The 11,259-nt window shown below is 47.1% G+C and overlaps 1 protein-coding gene across 1 annotated transcript in view; it reads right to left on the bottom strand.

Annotated features, from left to right (window-relative positions):
- LOC130275390 (flavin-containing monooxygenase 5-like) overlaps positions 1 to 7,345 on the bottom strand; it is a 48,856-nt gene extending 41,511 nt beyond the window's left edge. The window contains exon 1 of the mRNA XM_056523284.1: positions 7,296 to 7,345. The gene's annotated coding sequence lies outside the window, so the exon portion shown is untranslated. The remainder of the gene's footprint in view (positions 1 to 7,295) is intronic.
- Between the last annotated feature and the right edge of the window lie 3,914 nt (positions 7,346 to 11,259).

Consider the following 11,259-nt stretch of genomic DNA (forward strand, 5'->3'; position numbering starts at 1 on the left):
AGGAAAGAGAGAAGCTCCACCCAAGGCTTATATGGGGGGGAGACTAGCAGGGAGCTCATAGGTCACTCCTTTGATCACCTGGTCACTGGTACCTCCTTAACCCCTTAAGAACCCGGGGTTTTTCCGGTTTAGCATTTTCGTTTTTTCCTCCTTACCTTTAAAAAAATCATAACTCTTTCAATTTTGCACCTAAAATTCCATATGATGGCTTATTTTTTGCGCCACCAATTCTACTTTGCAACGACATCAGTCATTTTACCCATAAATCTACGGCAAAATGGAAAAAAAATCATTGTCAGACAAAATAGAAAAAAAACCACCATTTTGTAAATTTTGGGGGCTTCCGTTTCTACGCAGTACATTTTTGGGTAAACATGACATCTTCTCTTTATTCTGTAGGTCCATACGGTTAAAATGATCCCCTACTTATATAGGTTTGATTTTGTCGCACTTCTGGAAAAAATCATAACTTCATGCAGGAAAATTAATACGTTTAAAATTGTCATCTTCTGACCCCTATAACTTTTTTATTTTTCTGCATATAGGGCGGTATGAGGGCTCATTTATCGCGTCATGATCTGAAGTTTTTAGCGGTACAATTTTTGCATTGATAGGACTTATTGATCAAAAATGCACTATTTTGGAATTTGGAATTTTTTTGCGCGTACGCCATTGACCGAGCGGTTCAATTAATGCTATATTTTTATAAATCGGACATTTCCATACGCGGCAATACCACATTTTATTTACACAGTTTTTTATGGGAAAAGGGGGGTGATTCAAACTTTTATTAGGGAACGGGTTAAATGATCCTTATTCACTTTTTTTCCCCCCTTTTTTTTTGCAGTGTTATAGCTCCCATAGCGACCTATAACACTGCACACACTGATCATTGTTATCCCATAGGGATCTATAACACTGCACACACTGATCTATTACATTGATCAATGGTTTCTCATAGGAAACCAGTGATCAATGATTCTGCCGCATGACTGCTCATGCCTGGATCTCAGGCACTGAGCAGTCATTCGGCGATTGGACAGCAAGGAGGCAGGTAGGGGCCCTCCGGCTGTCATGTAAGCTGTTCGGGATGCCGCGATTTTGCTGTGGTTATCCCGAACAGCTCCCTGAGCTAACCAGCACTTTTTACTTTCACTTTAGACGCCACTTAGACGCGGTGCTCAACTTTGAACACCGCTTCTAAAGGGTTAATAGCGCGCGGCACCCTGATCAGTGCCGCACGCTATTAGCCATGACGCGGGGCCACGCGTTATAGAATGGGAGCGGACTCATGACGTACCGTTACATCATGGGTCCTTAAGGGGTTAAACTGACAACGCTTCCTGAACACATTACATGGTATAATACATTAGAAACATATTTACATGGAGGGACAGGTGCAGGGGGCCCAGGGGACACTGTAGGGAGGCTGCCTGACAGGGCAGCAAGAGTACGGGGTAACACCTCCTGTACTGGGCCACCACAATATCTCTGCCCCCCTAACACACACTCACCACTTGCTGGCTGTATGCTGTAGTACTATATAATAGTGCAGCCCAGGAGGCCCCACCCCTTCCTGAAATAGACCACGCCCAAAACCTGATGCCATTCTTACCAGGAGCTACTTACCTAACCATGGTGATCTTCCTCCTAAACTGCTCCATGTCACTGCGGCCTCTTCCCCTGCACAGTGCACTGGCTGTACTACCCGGCTGTGCAGGGGAAGACAAGGAAGAGCAGCTACAGTCCAGCAGCCAAAAGATTCGGGCACAGGGTTGGTCCTGTAGGTCGACTGCTAAAGGGAATGGCGTTCTTGCTGTGAAAAAAGTGCAGGGGCGCCGTTCCTATGAGTTCCTATAGGACTCATGCCCTGCTTGTAACCGTATGGACCTACAGAATAAAGATAAGGTGTGATTTTTACTGAAAAAAATGCACTGTGTGGAAACGGAAGCCCCCAAAAGAATGATGTTGTTTTCTTTTTAATTTCTACCGACAATTTTATTTTAGTTTTGTATTGCAATAGATTTTGTTATGAAATTATTGATGTCATTACAAAGTACAACTGGTGGCGCAAAAAACAAGCCCTTATATGGGTCTGTAGGTGCAAAACTGAAAGCATTATAATTTTTAAAGGGGGAGGAGAAAAAACGAAACTGCAAAAAGAAAATTGGCCTGGTCCTCAAGTGGTTAATAGTTCAGACAATTATTTAAAGGTCATACCAAATATTATTCTTCTAGTTTTTTTTTATTTCAAAAGTTATTTTGTATTTTTTTTTTAAACTTTTGGGATTTTTTACACCTTTTTTTCAGTCCCTCTAGGGGAATTCTATGAATGATCATTGGATTGTTCATACATATCAATACATATGTGCTGCATAGATCCATGAGATCTGCACTCAGTTAATTGAGGCTGCCATAAGTAGACTGTACCAATAGCAGAGTCTCGGTAGCCACATTGGCCAAGGAAAGGCCTCCCTGGGATCACGTAGCGGGAGCATATCCCGACCACTGCATCAGCCATTATACTTGTAACGGCCATTTAGATGCTGCTGTCAACTTTGGCAATGACATCATAATGGTTAATAGGCGGCAGTGGAGATCGCTCCATACTACCTAAGAGCAGTGGCCCTGAGCTCATTAGATTTATTAGCTCAAATCCCAAGCCCTTTTATATGTCAGGGGTCATCAAAGGGTTAAAGGTATTATTATTAATAATAATGATACAACAGATAGATGGATGCCTGAAATTTTGGGATTCAGTTTTCCTTTTCCTGAAATCATTAGAGGAGCCACCGATGCAGCAATAACATCATAAGAAACATCTAAGGATGGGCCATCACTGAATCCTGTCTCTAAGGGTGGGCCATCACTGAATCCTGTCTCTAAGGGTGGGCCATCACTGAATCCTGTCTCTAAGGGTGCGCAATCACTGAATCCCATCTCTAAGGGTGCGTCATCACTGAATCCTGTCTCTAAGGGTGGACCATCACTGAATCCTGTCTCTAAGGGTCGGCCATCACTGTCTCTAAGGGTGCGTCATCACTGAATCCTGTCTCTAAGGGTGGACCATCACTGAATCCTGTCTCTAAGGGTCGGCCATCACTGTCTCTAAGGGTGGGCCATCACTGAATCCTGTCTCTAAGGGTGGGCCATCACTGAATCCTGTCTCTAAGGGTGGGCCATCTCTGAATCCTGTCTCTAAGGGTGGGCCATCACTGAATCCCATCTCTAAGGGTGCGTCATCACTGAATCCTGTCTCTAAGGGTGGGCCATCTCTGAATCCTGTCTCTAAGGGTGGGCCATCACTGAATCCCATCTCTAAGGGTGGGCCATCACTGAATCCTGTCTCTAAGGGTGGGCCATCTCTGAATCCTGTCTCTAAGGGTGGGCCATCACTGAATCCCATCTCTAAGGGTGCGTCATCACTGAATCCTGTCTCTAAGGGTGGGCCATCTCTGAATCCTGTCTCTAAGGGTGGGCCATCTCTGAATCCCATCTCTAAGGGTGGGCCATCACTGAATGCTGTCTCTAAGGGTGGGCCATCTCTGAATCCTGTCTCTAAGGTTGGGCCATCACTGAATCCCATCTCTAAGGGTGCGTCATCACTGAATCCTGTCTCTAAGGGTGGGCCATCTCTGAATCCTGTCTCTAAGGGTGGGCCATCTCTGAATCCCATCTCTAAGGGTGGGCCATCACTGAATGCTGTCTCTAAGGGTGGGCCATCTCTGAATCCTGTCTCTAAGGTTGGGCCATCACTGAATCCCATCTCTAAGGGTGCGTCATCACTGAATCCTGTCTCTAAGGGTGCGCCATCACTGAATCCTGTCTCTATGGGAGGGCCATCACTGAATCCTGTCTCAAAGGGTGGGCCATCACTGAATCCTGTCTCTAATGGTGCACCATCTCTGAATCCTGTCTCTAAGGGTGGGTCATCACTGAATCCCGTCTCTAAGGGTGCGCCATCACTGAATCCTGTCTCTAAGGGTGGGCCGTCACTGAATCCTGTCTCTAAGGGTGGTTCATCACTGAATCCTGTCTCTAAGGGTGCGCCATCACTGAATCCTGTCACTAAGGGTGCGCCATCACTGAAACCTGTCTCTAAGGGTGGGTCATCACTGAATCCTGTCTCTAAGGTTGGGCCGTCACTGAATCCTGTCTCTAAGGGTGGGCCGTCACTGAATCCTGTCTCTAAGGGTGGTCCATCACTGAATCCTGTCTCTAAGGGTGGGTCATCACTGAATCCTGTCTCTAAGGGTGCACCATCACTGAATCCTGTCTCTAAGGGTGGGCCATCCCTGAATCCTGTCTCTAAGGGTGGGCCATCCCTGAATCCTGTCTCTAAGGGTGGTCCATCACTGAATCCTGTCTCTAAGGGTGGGCCGTCACTGAATCCTGTCTCTAAGGGTGGTCCATCACTGAATCCTGTCTCTAAGGGTGGGTCATCACTGAATCCTGTCTCTAAAGGTGCACCATCACTGAATCCTGTCTCTAAGGGTGGGCCATCCCTGAATCCTGTCTCTAAGGGTGGGCCATCCCTGAATCCTGTCTCTAAGGGTGGTCCATCACTGAATCCTGTCTCTAAGGGTGGGCCGTCACTGAATCCTGTCTCTACGGGGGGGGGGGGGTCCGTCACTGAATCCTGTCTCTAAGGGTGCGTCATCACTGAATCCTGTCTCTAAGGGGGGGTCATCACTAAATCCTGTCTCTATTGGGGGTCATCACTGAATCCCATCTCTAAGGGTGGGCCATCACTGAATGCTGTCTCTAAGGGTGGGCCATCTCTGAATCCTGTCTCTAAGGTTGGGCCATCACTGAATCCCATCTCTAAGGGTGCGTCATCACTGAATCCTGTCTCTAAGGGTGCGCCATCACTGAATCCTGTCTCTATGGGAGGGTCATCACTGAATCCTGTCTCAAAGGGTGGGCCATCACTGAATCCTGTCTCTAATGGTGCACCATCTCTGAATCCTGTCTCTAAGGGTGGGTCATCACTGAATCCCGTCTCTAAGGGTGCGCCATCACTGAATCCTGTCTCTAAGGGTGGGCCGTCACTGAATCCTGTCTCTAAGGGTGGTTCATCACTGAATCCTGTCTCTAAGGGTGCGCCATCACTGAATCCTGTCACTAAGGGTGCGCCATCACTGAAACCTGTCTCTAAGGGTGGGTCATCACTGAATCCTGTCTCTAAGGTTGGGCCGTCACTGAATCCTGTCTCTAAGGGTGGGCCGTCACTGAATCCTGTCTCTAAGGGTGGTCCATCACTGAATCCTGTCTCTAAGGGTGGGTCATCACTGAATCCTGTCTCTAAGGGTGCACCATCACTGAATCCTGTCTCTAAGGGTGGGCCATCCCTGAATCCTGTCTCTAAGGGTGGGCCATCCCTGAATCCTGTCTCTAAGGGTGGTCCATCACTGAATCCTGTCTCTAAGGGTGGGCCGTCACTGAATCCTGTCTCTAAGGGTGGTCCATCACTGAATCCTGTCTCTAAGGGTGGGTCATCACTGAATCCTGTCTCTAAGGGTGCACCATCACTGAATCCTGTCTCTAAGGGTGGGCCATCCCTGAATCCTGTCTCTAAGGGTGGGCCATCCCTGAATCCTGTCTCTAAGGGTGGTCCATCACTGAATCCTGTCTCTAAGGGTGGGCCGTCACTGAATCCTGTCTCTACGGGGGGGGGGGGGTCCGTCACTGAATCCTGTCTCTAAGGGGGGGTCGTCACTGAATCCTGTCTCTAAGGGGGGGTCATCACTAAATCCTGTCTCTATTGGGGGTCATCACTGAATCTTGTCTCTATGGGAGGGCCATCACTGAATCCCTCTCTCTGAGGTTGAGCCGATGATTTTCTGAGTGGGCCATCACTGAAGCCCTTCTGTGAGGGTGGGGGCCCCCGTACAGGAGATCACGGGGGTCCCCAGCAGTTGGACCCACAGCGATCAAAAATTTATACCCTATTTTGCAGATAGGGGATAAGTTTTATTTCCCTAGATTACCCCTTTAAGGTGGCACTAGCAGCACACCCTGTAGCTGTGTGAAGTGAACCTCGGCCAGAGAAACACTTTGAGTGCAGGCTGCTACTAGTGAGCCCCTGCTGCAACCAACAAACATTACCACAGCTGCAGGTGCCCCCTTGGGGATGGTGGGCCTTGGCCCTGTCCCCCCCCCCCCCCCTCCGCCCATCCCCTACCCCCATTGCCTTTGCAGGGCCCGACCATATGATTTTGCAGGTATTATATGGCCCACAGACCAGATGTTCCCGTCCCTGCTTTAAATGGTTCTCGTAAGATTCTCCTCATGCCATACCAGGACATTTAAATGACCCAATTTCACCATTTTATAGTTACACAGAGGCTCAAAAACTACTGTTCACCCCAGCCCTGTACTTACCTGGTGGTTGGTGATTTTCTGCCTCCACAGGAATAAATACAGTGATCAGAGTCTTATATAGAGTCAAACGTTCTCCGCTGTGTAAAGTCCAACACAAACAACCCTCACAGGCTGAGATTATATGGCTGTTATCTGTGATGGGACACACATTATTTGTAAGATTAGGTGTGGACCCGAGTGAAGGCAGGACTTCAGCATCACAGGTCACCAGGAGATGGGAGCTGGAAGACCAATATTATAAATATTATCAATATTATCCCCCACAAAGAGAAGAGAACTGATCAATTTCTGGTCACAAAGGGATGAGTTTAAAGCGGTACTCTGCCCATAGACATCTTATTCCCTATCCATAAGATGCTACCATGAGTCCCATTGAGTCTTCTTTATGCCTTTATTAGTCTGGTAGCATTAAAGAGGTACTCCTCTGCCCAAGCTTTTGGAACATTTTGTTCCGATCGCTTGGAGCGTGCAGCGGGGGTCGTGATGTCATGGGCACGCCCCTCGTGTTGTCACGTCACACCTCCTCAATGCAAGTCTATGGGAGGGGGCGTGGCAGCCACCACGCCCCCTCCTGTAGACTTGCATTCAGGGGGTGTGACATCACAAGGGGCGTGGCTGTGACATCACAAGCCCCGCCACCTACACCCAGCGTTCTAACAGAACGCCCGGTGCTGCACAAAGATTGTGGGGATCCCAGCTGCGGGACCCCCGCGATCAGACATCTTATCCCCTATCCTTTGGCTAGGGGATAAGATGTCTAAGGGCGGAGAACCCCTTTATCAAAAAGTTCACAAGAGAAAAATTCACCGGGTTACAGCTGTATCTCGTGCACATACGCTATTTTAAATCTGCTTTCCTGCAATTGAAGGACTCTTTCGTCTGTCGGTTGCAAAAGAGTTGAAAATTTCTACCTGCGGTTTCTTTTTCAAACTCTTCTCAGTGGAGAAGAACTACACCATTGGTGACAGAGAGATATTGGGGGAGATTTATCAATACCTGTGGAGAGGAAAAGTTGCCCAGTTGCCCATAGCAACCAATCAGATCGCTTCTTTAATTCTGCAGAGGCCTTGTTAAAAATGAAAGAAGCGATCTGATTGGTTGCTATGGGAAACTGGGCAACTTTTCCTCTGCACAGGTTTTAATAAATCTCCCCCATTGACTGTCAAGATGGCCTTGGAGGAGTGGAGATACCTCTTAGAGGGGACACTACTATATCTGGTGATTATATACACAGACCACAAACATCTAACCTATAGTGATGAGCGGCAGGGGCCATATTCAAATTCACAATATTTTGCGAATATATGGACGAATATTCGTCCTATGATCGCCATATTCGCAAATTTGCCACATTCGTTATTTTCTTTCCATGCAAAAATTCGCATGAAATTTGCATAGTGTGCATGCGCGATTATATCTTTCCCCTAAAAGAAGGGAGGGATCAGTGTCCGGTGACTGGAAATGCTGATATTCATGAATATTTGTATATTCGCATATTTAAAAAAAAACTAAACAAATATTCGTCATTATAAATTAATATCACTTTATTGTACATATTTGCGAAATCGCGAAGTGCCAATATTCACGGTAAAGATTTGAATTTCGAATATTCGCGCTCAACACTACTAACCTACCTACAGTCTGCACAGCGTCTTAACCCTCTTTGCAAGGCTCAGTTTCCCGTTGCATTTTCATCCAGCAGATAAAAATAAAGGGATGATTCCCTCTCTCGTTCGCTCGACTCAATGGACTAGCTTGAAGAACCGCAACACATGGTTTATCCTACACGACTGGTCTCTGTGTCCCCAGTCCAGATGAAGGATGTTCCTCCAGGAAATATTTATGTCCCTCCTGCAAGGAGAAAGGGAATTCTTACCTGGTGACATTGACATCTCAACCTGTTGTCCCGTCACTATTGGTGGCCAACCTTGCCGAAAGTTGTACAGGAATTTGTGTGGGCCTGTTCCAGTTGCTCCTGTAATAAAGGAGGGAATTCATCAAAAACTGTCCAGAGGAAAAGTTGCTGAGTTGTCCATAGCAACCAATCAGATCGCTATTTTAATTTTTAAAAAGGCCTCCGAGAAATTAAAGAAGAAATCTGATTGGTTTCTATGGGCAACTCTCTGGACATGTTTTGATAAACCTCCCCCAAAGTCTCCAAGGATAAACCATCAGCATATTGTGATGGAGTTTATCACTGACCTCCCGTCCTCTGCTGACTGCACCACAATCTGGGTTATGGGGGATTGATTCCCATAGAAGACTCATTCTGTTCCATTCCCAGGACAACCTTCTGCTAACCATCTGGCCCATCTGTTTGTTGAGTACATTTTCCATCTCCGTGGACTTTCTCTGCACATCATCAGAAACTGAGGGGTACAGTTTACCTAAAGAAGTTTAGAAGGTACTTTGAGGACTGCTTGAGGTAAAGTTGGATTTCTCCTCTAGATATCATGCAAGTTTAATGGAAAGGTTGAAAAAAGGAATCAGATCTTGGGACACATTGCCACTACCTGCCCAGAGAAACGGAAGCCAGCACCTTCATCTGGAGGGGGTCACCCCCCAGGAGCACCATCTTCCGTGTTGTTCATGACCAAATCAGAGGGAAGCAACAATGTGGATTTGCAGGTCTGAGAGATGTTGGGGTGTCTGATAACCTTCCTGCAAATATAATAATGGGTACTGACCTAGGTAGGGTGTTATCACAGAACAGTATGTGTCAGATAATGATACCTATGATCAGGGGTGTTGCTAGGGGGGGCTAACGGGGCTGTAGCCCCGGGTCTCTGGCTACTGATGTTTTTTTTTATTTTTGTCAGCCCTGTCAGCCCTGCTGTTCTCCTGCCCTCTCTGCATAGCCGCAGTCTCAGAAGATTTCCGCTTTTCAGGCTGGGCTTGGCCCAGAGAGCAGGAGAATGGCATCTCCTCATGGCAGACAGACTCACGCTGCAGCGTACATTTACGGCGCATGTCCCTAAGGGGTTAAAAAAGAAAAAAATTCATGATGTTCCCTCTTTATTTGCTAACCAGCCAGGTAGAAAACAGAGAGATTGAAAAAAAATTACAAATACTATAAAAAAAAAAACCACTATATATTTGGTATTGCGTAAATGTACGATCTTTGAAAATATAATGTTTATTATCCCACACAGTGAACGGAGTAAACTTGAAAAAATTATAAACGGCAAAATGGATGATTTATGATCACATCACATCAACCATTGCTCTTAGAGGTATTCCCAAAATTTAAAATGATCCCCTATCCACATGATAGGGGATAGCTAGGTGATTAGTGAGGTCTGCCTGCTGGGACACCCACCAATCATCAGAACGGAGGAGTAATGTCCCTGATATTGCTTCATGCATTCTATTAGGGACGTGTCTGGGGGTGTGGTTAGGGCATGTCTGAGGGTGTGGTTAGAGAAGCATGACTGGGCTATAGGCTCTAGCCCTGGGTCTTTGGGAGACCTTGCAATACCTCTACCTATGACCAACCCCACCACATAGGGGTCCTACTGTTAGAAGGGCAGAGTGTGGAGGTATACATGGTCTACTCTGTGAGGGAAGCCACAATGAGCATTGGTATCCAGCTGTGCCAGAGCCAGAGGAGATTGTGGTAGCAGGGATGTATGAGATGTGTGAGAATGCACCTAGATTGCCTCACCGGGAGGGTGGGCAGAGTCTACCTGAACCCGAGATATCTGAAATACCATGTGAGAGAGAGAATGGGCCGTGTCACTGGAAGGTAGGGCAGAATGAGAGTGAACCAGAAGCAGGGATACCAAAGATGCTATGTGTGATAGTGAAGGGGTGGGAGGCACCTGATTGAGAAGAAGATCAGAGAATGGTTGTCTGTCTGTCAGGGACAACCCAGCCCCAAGATCCTGTAGGTATGAGGGCAGAAAGTGAAAGTAAGACAAGGTTACGGTGCTCTATGATCTGATCTGATCCAGAGCCTTTGCCCAGAGGTTCACCACCTTTCTTGCCCCAAATTGCCTGCAATTCTAATTTGCATAATTAATTATATATGCGTGATATCCCATTAACCCCCCCTGATCCCCCTGTACCACAATTATTCCAGCTGATTCCCCCCTGTGCCATACTCTTCCCCCTCTGAACTCCGCATCATAACCATTCCAATTGATTCTTACCCCCACTCTTTCCACTGATCCCCTTGTTCCATAATCATTCCAATTGATTTACCACCCCCCTCCCACCGATCCCCCTGTGCCGTAACCATTTTACCATTTCAATTCATCCCCTACCCCCCGTGCCATACTCTTTAACTTTTTTACCCATTTGAATTGATCCCCCCTTTGTGCCATTTCAGGGCGTCCCTGGTCAGTTCCTGCAGCCACCGCCACAGCACACTGTTTTAATGTGGCCACCGTGCCGGCTGCTTGTTATGCAGCACGGGCCGCGACCTAAAAACAGTGAGTGGCGGCTGCTGCAGGCAGGGCCGGGGCAGCAGGGCTAAAAGCGCATCATTTGATGCAGTAGCCAGGGGCTCTTTCCTGAAAAATATAAGCTTTTGCATATTCTTTCTACAAAACTACCAGCAGAGGCATTAAAATACCGGCTGGGTGGCAACCCCAGGTGGAACATCTGGTCTGGATTCAAAGGGACCTTGTAAGGGATGTTGAGAATGTTTTGTGGAGTTGCAGAGGGGGGACTGGGGGCATCTTCCCTTCACTTATATAGGGAGGGTACGCAGGTATTGTACTCCTCTATTGGTTTAGAGTATATGGACCCTCGTCTCTGATTTAAGAGAAGTTGAAAAGAAAGTTGGGATTGTCTAAAATGTCTGTTGTCGAGTTTGTTGTGAGGTTTGGGGACCACATGCAGGCCTTAATGGGGGAGGACCACATGCAGACC

Source organism: Hyla sarda, chromosome 6 (genome assembly GCF_029499605.1).
Source record: "Hyla sarda isolate aHylSar1 chromosome 6, aHylSar1.hap1, whole genome shotgun sequence".
Taxonomy (NCBI): Eukaryota; Metazoa; Chordata; class Amphibia; order Anura; family Hylidae; genus Hyla; species Hyla sarda.